Raw genomic sequence first — 12,247 nt, forward strand, 5'->3', positions numbered from 1 at the left:
AGGAATACAACCAGCTAGCTCCACCTGCTGTGTAATATAGGAACCTGTGTGATGTAAGGAATACAGCCAGCTGGCTCCACCTGCTGTGTAATATAGGAATCTGTGTGATGTAAGGAATACAGCCAGCTAGCTCCACCTGCTGTGTAATATAGGAACCTGTGTGATGTAAGGAATACAGCCAGCTAGCTCCACCTGCTCTGTAATATAGGAACCTGTGTGATGTAAGGAATACAGCCAGCTAGCTCCACCTGCTGTGTAATATAGGAACCTGTGTGATGTAAGGAATACAGCCAGCTAGCTCCACCTGCTGTGTAATATAGGAACCTGTGTGATGTAAGGAATACAGCCAGCTAGCTCCACCTGCTGTGTAATATAGGAACCTGTGTGATGTAAGGAATACAACCAGCTAGCTCCACCTGCTGTGTAATATAGGAACCTGTGTGATGTAAGGAATACCGCCAGCTAGCCCCACCTGCTGTGTAATATAGGAACCTGTGTGATGTAAGGAATACAGCCAGCTGGCTCCACCTGCTGTGTAATATAGGAACCTGTGTGATGTGAGGAATACAGCCAGCTAGCTCCACCTGCTGTGTAATATAGGAACCTGTGTGATGTGAGGAATACAGCCAGCTAGCCCCACCTGCTGTGTAATATAGGAACCAGTGTGATGTAAGGAATACAACCAGCTAGCTCCACCTGCTGTGTAATATAGGAACCAGTGTGATGTAAGGAATACAACCAGCTAGCTCCACCTGCTGTGTAATATAGGAACCTGTGTGATAAAAGGAATACAGCCAGCTAGCTCCACCTGCTCTGTAATATAGGAACCTGTGTGATGTAAGGTAAGGAATACAGCCAGCTAGCTCCACCTGCTGTGTAATATAGGAACCTGTGTGATAAAAGGAATACAGCCAGCTAGCTCCACCTGCTGTGTAATATAGGAACATGTGTGATGTAAGGAATACAGCCAGCTAGCTCCACCTGCTGTGTAATATAGGAACCTGTGTGATAAAAGGAATACAGCCAGCTAGCTCCACCTGCTGTGTAATATAGGAACCTGTGTGATAAAAGGAACAGAGTTAGGTAGCTCCACCTGCTGTCTCTTCTATATACTTACACCGTGTACAATATTACAGCTAGTGCCACCTGCTGTCTCTTCTGTATAAATACACCATGTAAAAGATCACAGCTAGCGCCACCTGCTGTCTCTTCTGTATACTTACATTATGTACAATATCACAGCTTGCGCCACCTGCTGTCTCTTCTGTATTCTTACACCATGTAAAATATTACAGCTAGCGCCACCTGCTGTCTCTTCTGTATACTTACACCATGTACAGTATTACAGCTAGCGCCACCTGCTGTCTCTTCTGTATACTTACAACATGTACAATATCACAGCTAGTGCCACCTGCAGTCTCTTCTGTATACTTACACCATGTACAATATCACAGCTAGCGCCACCTGCTGTTTCTTCTGTATAGTTATACCATGTACAATATCACAGCTAGCGCCACCTGCTGTCTTTTCTGTATTCTTACACCATGTTCAATATTACAGCTAGCGCCACCTGCTGTCTCTTCTGTATATATACACCATGTACAGGATCACAGCTAGCGCCACCTGCTGTCTCTTCTGTATACTTTCACCATGTACAATATTACAGCTAGCACAACCTGCTGTCTTTTCTGTATATATACACCATGAACAATATTAAAGCTAGCGCCACCTGCTGTCTCTTCTGTATACTTACACCATGTACAATATAACAGCTAGCTCCACCTGCTGTCTCTTCTGTATACTTACACCATGTACAATATTACAGCTAGCGCCACCTGCAGTCTCTTCTGTATACTTACACAATGTACAATACTACAGCTACAGGAAAGAGTGTAGCTCACTAATGCCTAACATTTACTGGTGTCGAGGTAACAAGGTAAACTGCACACCCTAAAAATGAATGGAGAGGAGAACAATAACCAGAAAAAAACACAGTCCTCAAGACACCATGAACAGGCTCCTATAGTTTAATCACACATGATAAAAACTAATATATAAAAAAAATAGAATAAAATAAAATAAATCCACAGGGCCCTTGTGGAAAAGGTAATTAAATCATCAGTATAAAATACAAATACCATGTAGAGGTCTAAATGAGAACAGCAACAGATAAAACCAGTGTTCATCCAGTCCTGTCCGAGCTCCCAGTGCTGTTAGTATGTGCAGCAATGGGGATGTGAGATGGTTCTGCACAGGCTCTGGGCTCTAGTAACAAAAGTTTCATAAACAAACAAAAAAACAAACCTAATAAAAAAAAAAAAATCTATCAAACAAGCCTATTGTCTGCCCAACCCTGCAAGCCTTCTCTGTGTCCTTCCTTGCTGGGATGGGTACACTGTGACATCAATGTGACCCCATGGGGTTAAGTGAGGTTGGCATGCATCCTTACTTAACCCCCTGGGGACCACATTGTTCAGTCTTGCACAGAAAGGGTTAAGTGTGGATGCCATGCATCCATAATTAACCCCTTGTGTGCCATTCTGTAAGCAGCATCTGCCAGATATCGTTTTCCAGACAATTACGTCGGATTTGTTGGACTACATCGATGACCAGCATTGTTTTTTTTTTTAAATAAAATGTTCAAAGAGGGGTGTGGGGGTGTTCTTTCTTTACTAAAAGACTTTACCCTATTGTGTTGTGTTTTATTTTTAGTTTATTTCAGGCTTAGTAGTGGAAGCTGTCTGATTGATGACATCCTTTACTAAGTTGGGGCCTAGTGTTATCCGGTATAAAAAGGCTAACACTAACCCCCCTATAGTACCCCAGTACCCACTGTACCAGGGGTACTGGGGAGAGCCAGGTACCAGTAGTCCCGGAGCTTCAAATTTGTTTCTCCTGGACTCGGCAGTAGCAAGCTGGTAATATTAAGCTGAGGAGGGCCAAAAGAAAAACACCCTTCCCACCCTGGTACTACTAGGCTGCTGCTGCTTGCTTTTTAGACCTGACTGGTGATGGCAATAGAGGGAATGCTAAACATTTTTTAAAATTCTTTCTTTTTTAAAATAAAAGTATAGGGTTCCCCCTATTTCCATAACCAGCCAGGTTTAAAAACCAAACAGCAGCAGCCTAGTAGTAACAGTGTGGGAAGGGAAATTGGGTGAGATTTATCAAACATGGTGTAAAGTGTCTGTGGGGAATGAAAGGTGGAATCTGATTGGTTGCTAGGGGCAACTGAATCAGTTTCACTTTACAACATGTGGATGCATGCCATTTATCAGACAGCTTCCACTACTAAGCCTGTAGTAAAAGTAAAATAAAACACCCTACAATAAAGAAAAGTCCTTTATCCAAAAAATAACACCCCCACACCCCTCAGTGAACATTTTATTTAAAAAAAACAACACAGATTATCGATGTAGTCCACTGAATCTGACACAATGCTCTGGATACTGATATCTGAAAAATAAAAAGGGTAAAACACACAAAAAAGGACAGGAGCAAAACACTAGGTGTGACAGTATGCAGATGCTGCTTACAGTATACCACACAAGGAGTTAAGTGAGGATGCATGGCATGGGGGTCCACAATAATGTGACAATGTACCCATCTTAGCAAGAAAGAGGGTTAATTGCTGGGATGGATGCAGTGCTGGAGGGAGACGAGGAGCCCTATTGATACTCACCCTCAGGGCCGGATTAAAGGAGGGCACCAGGGGCACGTGCCTAGGGGCCTCCACCACTAGGGGGCCTCCACCAGCCCAAACCCGGAAGTGGTGTCTGGGAGCCAGTCCCACGCGCAAAAAGCATGTGGAACCCTACCTGGACACAGCACTGGCCACACTGCATGCTGTCCAGGGAGGGAGGGAGGTGTAGGGTTAATCCTGTGTAAGCATCTCCCTCCTGGAAGGCTCAGACTCCCCCCTGGTGGGTATTTGAATGGATTCTTCCTGTCAAGCTTCCAGGTACCTGTCTCCTGCTGAGGTCCTCACTCCCCCCTCGCCCCTCCCCCTCACTGAGGAGAGGACAGAGTGGGACCTCAGCAAGGAAACCTGATCTCTCCAGCAGGGATGTGACATCATGAAGCATGCTGGAGTATATGTTACAGTGGCTTTCAGGCTGAAGGAACAGAGAAGAGCCAGAGGAGAGAAGACCTGTCATCTGCCCAGATCAGGTGAGTGTGAGGCTTTGTTTTGTATTGGCACATCAGAGCAGGGATATATACTATAGGGGCATATATCAGAGCAGGAAGCATATACTATGGGGGCATATATCAGAGCCGGGGGCATATATTATAAGGGCATATATCAGATCAGGGGGCATATACTATGGGGGCATATATCAGAGCAGGGGTATATACTATAGGGGCATATATCAGAGCAGGGGGCATATACTATGGGGGCATATATCAGAGCAGGGGTATATACTATAGGGGCATATATCAGAGCAGGGGCATATACTATGGGGGCATATATCAGAGCAGGGGTATATACTATGGGGGCATATATCAGAGCAGAGGTATATACTATGGGGGCATATATCAGAGCAGGGGTATATACTATGGGGGCATATATCAGAGCAGGGGTATATATATATATATATATACATATATATATGTATATATATATATATCGCCTGTTTGCAGCATATGACATGTAGCCTGTGTGCAGTGTATGATATATATAGCCTGTGTGCAGTGTATGATATATAACCAGTGTGCAGTGTATGGTATTTAGCTTGTGTGCAGTGTATGGTATATAGCCTGTGTGCAGCCTATTATATATAGCCTGTGTGCAGTGTAATATATATAGCCTGTGTGCAGTGTATGGTATATAGCCTGTGTGCAGTGTATGATATTCAGCCTGTGTGCAGTGTATGGTATATAGCCTGTGTGCAGCGTATGACATATAGCCTGTGTGCAGTGTATGATACATATAGTCTGTGTTCAGCATATGACATATAGCCTGTGTGCAGCACATGGTATATAGCCTGTGTGCAGTGTATGGTAAATAGCCTGTATGCAGAGTATGATATATAGCCTGTGTGCAGCATATGACATGTAGCCTGTGTGCAGCATATGACAAGTAGCCTGTGTGCAGCTATATATGCCATGATCCTTAGGGTATATTCACATGTACCATATCCTGTCTAAAAAAAGACAGAGGAGTGCGGCCTTCAGGGTTGGGAGGTGGATTTTTTGAACTGAATGGACAAACATGTTGCCTAGATACCAATAAAGTCTAGTACCTGTGTTTGCCTGGATACAATTAAGGCCTAGCACCTGTGGTTGCCTGGATACCAGTGATGCCTAGTTCCTGAGGTTGCCTGGATACCACTAAGGCTTAGTACCTGTGGTTGCCTGGATACCAGTGATGCTTAATACCTAAGGTTGCCTGGATACCAGTGAAGCCTAGTACCTATGGTTGCCTGGATACCATTAAGGCTTAGTACCTCATAGTTGTCAGCACTCCTGGGTATGACCCGGTAAGCCTAACCTCGATGGGGGCGGGGCTTACCGGGTCTGTTGGCAACTATGCGTACCTGTAGTTGCCTGGATACCAGTGAATCCTAATACCTGTGGTTGCCTGGATACCATTGATGTCTAGTACCTGTGGTTGCCTGGATACCATTGATGTCTAGTACCAGTGGTTGCCTAGATACCAATGAAGCCTAGTATCTGTGGTTGTCTGGATATCAATGAAGCCTAGTAGTTGTGGTAGCCTAGATACCACTGATGCATACTACCTGTGGCTGCCTATATACCACTGATGCCTACTACCTGTGGTTGCCTATATACCAGTGAAGCCTAGTACCTGGGGTTCCATCGAATAAAATTGTGTCCATTTCTTTCACAAGCCCCCATTCTAGGGCCGTCTCTTCCATTGGGCAGGATAGGCGGCTGCCCGGGGCCCATGGGTTATAGGTGCCCCCCGCCCCCACACACTCCTCTATTTCGGTCCTGGTAAGCCACACCGCCTGTAACGGCCCCAATGTAAAAGCAAACATGCCAGTTTTGGCTGCTTCCTCCCCATTTTACAGAATCTGGCAGGGACATCGCTCCTTCATCTGGCTAGAAGAGCCTGAAGGAATAGAAGATGGCCGTGTGCTGCAGGGAGCTAGGTATCGAGGTGCCGATAATGCTAAAGGAGGAATAAGATATACATACAGGTGTGAGAGGCTAGTATACAGGAATAGGAGACTGGTATCCAGAGCTGTAAACATTGATGTGAGACTGATGGTATAAGCAGTATGATGATAGAGGGGCAGGATGAAAAAGGGGGTAGTAGTATGATGATGGAGGGAAAGCAGGATGATGAGGGGGCAGTAGCTTGATGACGGAAGGGAAAAATTATCACAAAGGGCCCCTTCATGATCATTTTTCCCCTCCATCACTAAACTATAACCCACTTCATCATCCTCCTGCCCCTCCATCATGATGCTACTACTCCTTCATCATCATGCCACTATCCCCTTCATCATCCTCCTCCCCCTCCATCAGCATACTACTTCCCCCTTCTTCATCCTGCTCCTGTGTCATCATACTACTACCTCCTTCGGAAGAGGGTAGTAATATAATGACGAAGGGGCAGGATGAAAAAGGCGGAAGTAGTATGATGATGGAGGGGCAGGATGATGATGAAGGGGATAGTAGCATTATGATGAAGGGGATAGTAGCATGATGATGAAGGGGATAGTAGCATGATGATGAAGGGGTAGTAGTATGATGATGGATTTGTGGGAGTATAAGGGGGTAGTACTTTGATGATGGAGTGGAAGGATGACAAAGGTGGGTAATAGTATGATGATGGAGGGGCAGAAGGGTGATGAAGGGTGTAGTGGTATGATGATGGAGGGGCAGAAGAATGATGAAGGATGTAGTAGTATGATGATGGAGGGGCAGGAGCCAGAGATATTATGTCTGTTGTTAAACCCTGTCTGTACAGCAGCATGTAAGTGATACAGAGTTTATTTATGCTGAAGCATGTAAAGTAGAGATGAGATTCTTATCTGTGCATTATCAGGCAAACACGTCTTCATTACAGAGAAGCCAGTGAAGACAGGTTCTGCTCTCTCCATTCTGTGCCTATGAAGAGGGGAGGGGCCGAGGGAGATGAGGGAGCAGGAAGAGGTGACATGAAGGTCAGCTGTTTGTAGACTGTCTGGGCACCTAAAACACTGGATTCAGAGGTCAGAAAGGTCAGTGCTTATCTATGAACTTATTGAGAGAAGATTGCAGAGTGTTGTGCTTTGCAAGACTGCTCCGTGCTCAGTCACTCCTAACAGCCCCTCCCCTCTCCATAGCCACATAATGGACACAGAAATCCTGCTTCTTCTGAAGTGAGGGGGGAGGCTGGGAGATTGCTTTTTCAGTCCAGAAAGAAACTCTTTTGGTTTATAAAACCTTATACAGAGTTTCTTAACCCCTTGCCGCATATGGACGTACCGGCACGTCCAAATCTGCATACAGTTCCTGCAGATGGACGTGCCGGTACGTCCACGGGATGACAGGGGCGCAGGAGCTGCACTCCTGTCATCCCCGGCGGGGCCCGGCTGTCAGTGATAGCTGGGCACCCGCCGCAACTGCCGAGATCTGCGCCGAGCCCGGATCCCGGCAGTTAACCCCTTAGTGACCGCTGATACGGCGGTCACTAATGGGCTGGCGCTGTACTGCATTTCATCTCCCCCCACCGTGAATCCACGGCGGGGGGAGATGAAATAAGTCAATCAGCCCCCCTAGTGGGCTGGTCACTAACCCTCTCCCTCCCCGCGGCGGCCATCAGATCCAAGATGGCTGCCGCAATCACTGTGAACAGACTAATGTCTGTTCACAGTGATCAGAAAATAAAAATGAATGAAACACCCATGCTCTCCGCCACCGGAGTTAGCGGAGAGCATGGGGCAGTGATCGGGGACCCCCCTGTGGGGTCCCGGAACAGGCGATCGGCGGTATATACTATATACCGCCGATCGCCTGTTCACAGTGCAGGGATGCACTTTTTATCCCCTGTCACCATCAATGATTGGTGACAGGGGATAAAAAGTGTCAGTGTCCGTCCCCCAAGTCGCCCCCCACCCCCCCAGTCACCCCCCGTCCCCCAGTCACCCCCCTACCCCTTATACGTTACCTGATCCTGGAGCTCCTTCCTCCTCGACGTCCTGGCTGGTTATGAAGTGCGCATGCGCTACATAACCAGCCAACTCTGAAAATTTAAAGTGACAGAGACCAATTTGGTCTCTGTCACTGAACTATGATTACTGTGATAGAAAATATCACAGTAATCATAGTAATACAGTGAAAATGAATGTGTAAAGTACAAAAAGTGACAAACATACAAAAAAATAAAGCACACACTTTTTATTATAGTAATAATTGCAGTTTACTCCTAAATTACCCCTAACCCCCCAGATTACCCGTAACTACCGCAGGTTGCCCGTAACCCCCCCAGGTTGTCCGTAATCACGTCAGATTGCACGTAACCCCCCAGATTACACGTAACCACCGCACGTTGCCCGTAACCACCATACGTTGCCCGTAACCACCGCACGTTGCCCGTGACTCCCTCCAGATTGTCCGTAATCACCCCAAATTACATGTACCCACCCCAGATTACCTATAAGCACTTCAGTTTATCCGTAACAAATCTAGATTGTCTGTAACCCCCCCCCCAGGTTGCCCTAACCACCGCAGGTTGCCGTAATCATGCCAGATTACATGTAACCCCCCCAGATTGCACGCAACCACCGCAGGTCGCCTCTGACCACCGCACCTTGCCTCTGACCACCGCACCTTGCCTCTGACCACCGCACCTTGCCACTGACCACCCTAAATTGCCAATGACCCCTCCAGATTGCCCGTAACCACGCCAGATTACAGGTATCTACCTCAGATTACCTATGAGCATTTCAGTTTATCCGTAACCACCCCAGATTGCCTGTAACCACCCCAGATTGTCCGTAACCACCCCACGTTGCCCGTAACCACCTCATGTTTACCGTAACTACAGCAGGTTGCCTGTAACCACCCTAGATTGCCTGTAACCACAGCAGGTTGTCTGTAACCACAGCCGGTTGTCCGTATCCTTGTCAGGTTGCCTGTAACCACCCCAGGTTGCCTGTAACCACTTCAGGTTGTCCGTATCCACGTCAGGTTGCCTGTAACCACCCCAGGTTGCCTGTAACCACAGCAGGTTGTCCGTATCCACGCCACGTTGCCTGTAACCACCCCAGGTTGCCTGTAACCACCCCAGGTTGTCTGTAACCACAGCAGGTTGTCCGTATCCACGTCAGGTTGCCTGTAACCACCCCAGGTTGTCTGTAACCACAGCCGGTTGTCCGTATCCACGTCAGGTTGCCTGTAACCACCCCAGGTTGCCTGTAACCACCCCAGGTTATCTGTAACCACAGCAGGTTGTCCGTATCCACGCCACGTTGCCTGTAACCACCCCAGGTTGCCTGTAACCACCCCAGGTTGTCTGTAACCACAGCAGGTTGTCCGTATCCACCCCACGTTGCCCGTAACCACCCCAGGTTGTCTGTAACCACAGCAGGTTGTCCGTATCCACCCCACGTTGCCCGTAACCACCCCAGGTTGCCTGTGACCACCCCATGTTGACCATATCCACCCCAGATTGTCTGTAACCACAGCAGGTTGTCTGTAACCACAGCAGGTTGTCCGTATGCACGCCACGTTGCCCGTAACCACCCCAGGTTGCCTCTGACCACCCCATGTTCACCGTAACCACCCCAGGTTGTCCGTATCCACCCCAGATTACCCGTAACCACCCCATGTTCACCGTAACCACCCCAGATTACCCGTAACCACCCCAGGTTGCCCGTAACCACCTCCAGATTACCCGGAACCACCCCAGACTGTCCGTAACCACCCCACGTTACCTGGAATCTCATTTTCTTTATTGTATTTTAGTAACTGCGCTATTCTAATTACTATTACTAGCTGCGGTTTTGCTCCAGCAAATTGGCGCTCCTTCCCTTCTGAGCCCCGCTGTGTGCCCATACAGTGGTTTATGCCCACATATGGGGTACTGTTCTACTCAGGAGAACCTGCGTTACAGATTTCGGGGTACATTTTTTCTCCTGTTCCTTGTGAAATTTTGAAATTTCAAACTAAATGAACATATTATTGGAAAAATTCGAGTTTTTCATTTTTACTGGCCAGTTTTGAATACTTTCCTCCAATACCTGTGGGGTCAAAATGCTCATCCTACCCCAAGATGAATTCTTTGAGGGGTGCACTTTCCAAAATGGGGTGTCTTATGGGGGGGGTTCACTCCACTGGCACTACAGGGGCTCTGCAAACGCACCTGGCTCTCAGAAACCTCTTCAGAAAAATCTGCACTGAAAATGCTAATTGGCGCTCCTTTCCTTCTGAGCCCGGCTGTGTGCCTATACAGGGATTTATGCCCACATATGGGATACCGTTGTACTCAGGAGAACCTGCGTTACAGATTTTGGGGTGAACTGTCTCTCCTGCTCCTCAATAAATTGAGAAATTTCAAACTAAAGGAATATATTATTGGAAAAATTTGTGTTTTTTATTTTTACTGTCTACTTTTGAATACTTTCCTCTAATAGCTGTGGGGTCAAAATGGTCACCACACCCCAAAATGAATTCTCTGAGGGGTGCACTTTCCAAAATGGGGTGACTTATGGGGAGATTTTACTCCGCTGGCACTACAGGGGCTCTGCAAACGCACCTGGCGCTCAGAAACTTCTTTAGCAAAATCTGCATTGAAAAAGCTAATTGGCGCTCCTTCCCTTCTGAGCCCGGCTGTGTGCCCATACAGTGGTTTATACCCACATATGATGTACCGTTCTACTCAGGAGAACCTGCGTTATAAATTTTGGGGTAATTTTTTTCTCTTGTTTCTCGTAAAATTGAGAAATTTCAAACTAAACGAACATATTATTGGAAAAATTCAAGTTTTTCATTTTTACTGTCTACTTTTGAATACTTTCCTCTAATACCTATGGGGTCAAAATGGTCATTACACCTGATAAGGCCAGCGATACGATTTTACCTACCTGCACCGTACCTGTATGACTACATATATATACGCCTCTTGCTCAGAAGCTCCAGCACATTAGAGAGTCCCTGATAGGGTTAACTTATAGTTGGACCATTTCTTACCTTGGAAAACTTCTGATATAACACTAGAAAGAATGTTTTGTCTCAAGAACTATTTCCCTCAGAGACATGTTTATCAGCGTTCAAGGCCATTCTCAGAGGAAAGCTGCCTGTCTGTTACAGTGGGAATAATGTGAAAGTATCATTGCACAGAATGTATTGTTCTAACCTTTTTGAATAATAATAATGAATACTAATATAGATGCCATTGCGCATGACTGAATATCTAAATCACTAGCACCGCCTCATCTATGCCTTATTAGCATTTGTTACCACCCTATATTCTATCTGTCTATAAAATGTGATTACCATAATAAAACTTGGGCCATTTTCTCCAGGCTTATAATCATGATACATTGTCTTATCTGTGTCCATGACGTATAAGTAACGAGCTGGTAATACTGCAGGATTCCAACTCTAGATATAATTTAAAAACCATCCTTTACCTGGGTTTTTAGCTTCTCTCCATAGAGAGAGGTCAACATATAAATTTAACCTTAACATTTGGCGCCCTTGGCAGGGACTCAGCCTCTTGCAAACTAGAACGCAGACAGACGGGATGTGGTGATTTATCCGTCATCGGACGCGCAGATATAACTGGCCAGGTAAGAAAGACTTTCCCTTTCTTACGTACTATCTGTGCCTCAGGGGAACGGATCGAATGAGATTCCCGTCACCTGTGTTCTCTATATGTTTGTAAAGCTGAGTCTATTTGTTAGACAAAGAACTCTGTAACCCAGGATAGGACAAGGTTAAAGTGCTGCATTGCCGTCGCAAACTGTTGTGTGATTGAGATAAGCTGTTGCTGTATTTATGCTGAATTAAGGAAAGGGATTGCCGAACTTATTCACTTCTGCGTCCTTACGGGGAGGCTGTGATTAATGCTTAACCCTTGTAATACAGCATGGCATCGAGAACAGCTGCGAGGTCACAGACAGTAGGCACATAACTTTTGGAGTGAACGGGTTCCTGATAAGTGATATCTGTCTCGAGCAGCGGGAACAATACTTGTATTGATCCCATTATTTGTGCTTGTACTGTGGTAGAGAGCAGGTCAGAAGATCTGTGACTTACCCCCTTGCCCCCTAGGAGGAATTAGCAACGA

Source organism: Dendropsophus ebraccatus, chromosome 13 (genome assembly GCF_027789765.1).
Source record: "Dendropsophus ebraccatus isolate aDenEbr1 chromosome 13, aDenEbr1.pat, whole genome shotgun sequence".
In the NCBI taxonomy this organism is placed as follows: domain Eukaryota; kingdom Metazoa; phylum Chordata; class Amphibia; order Anura; family Hylidae; genus Dendropsophus; species Dendropsophus ebraccatus.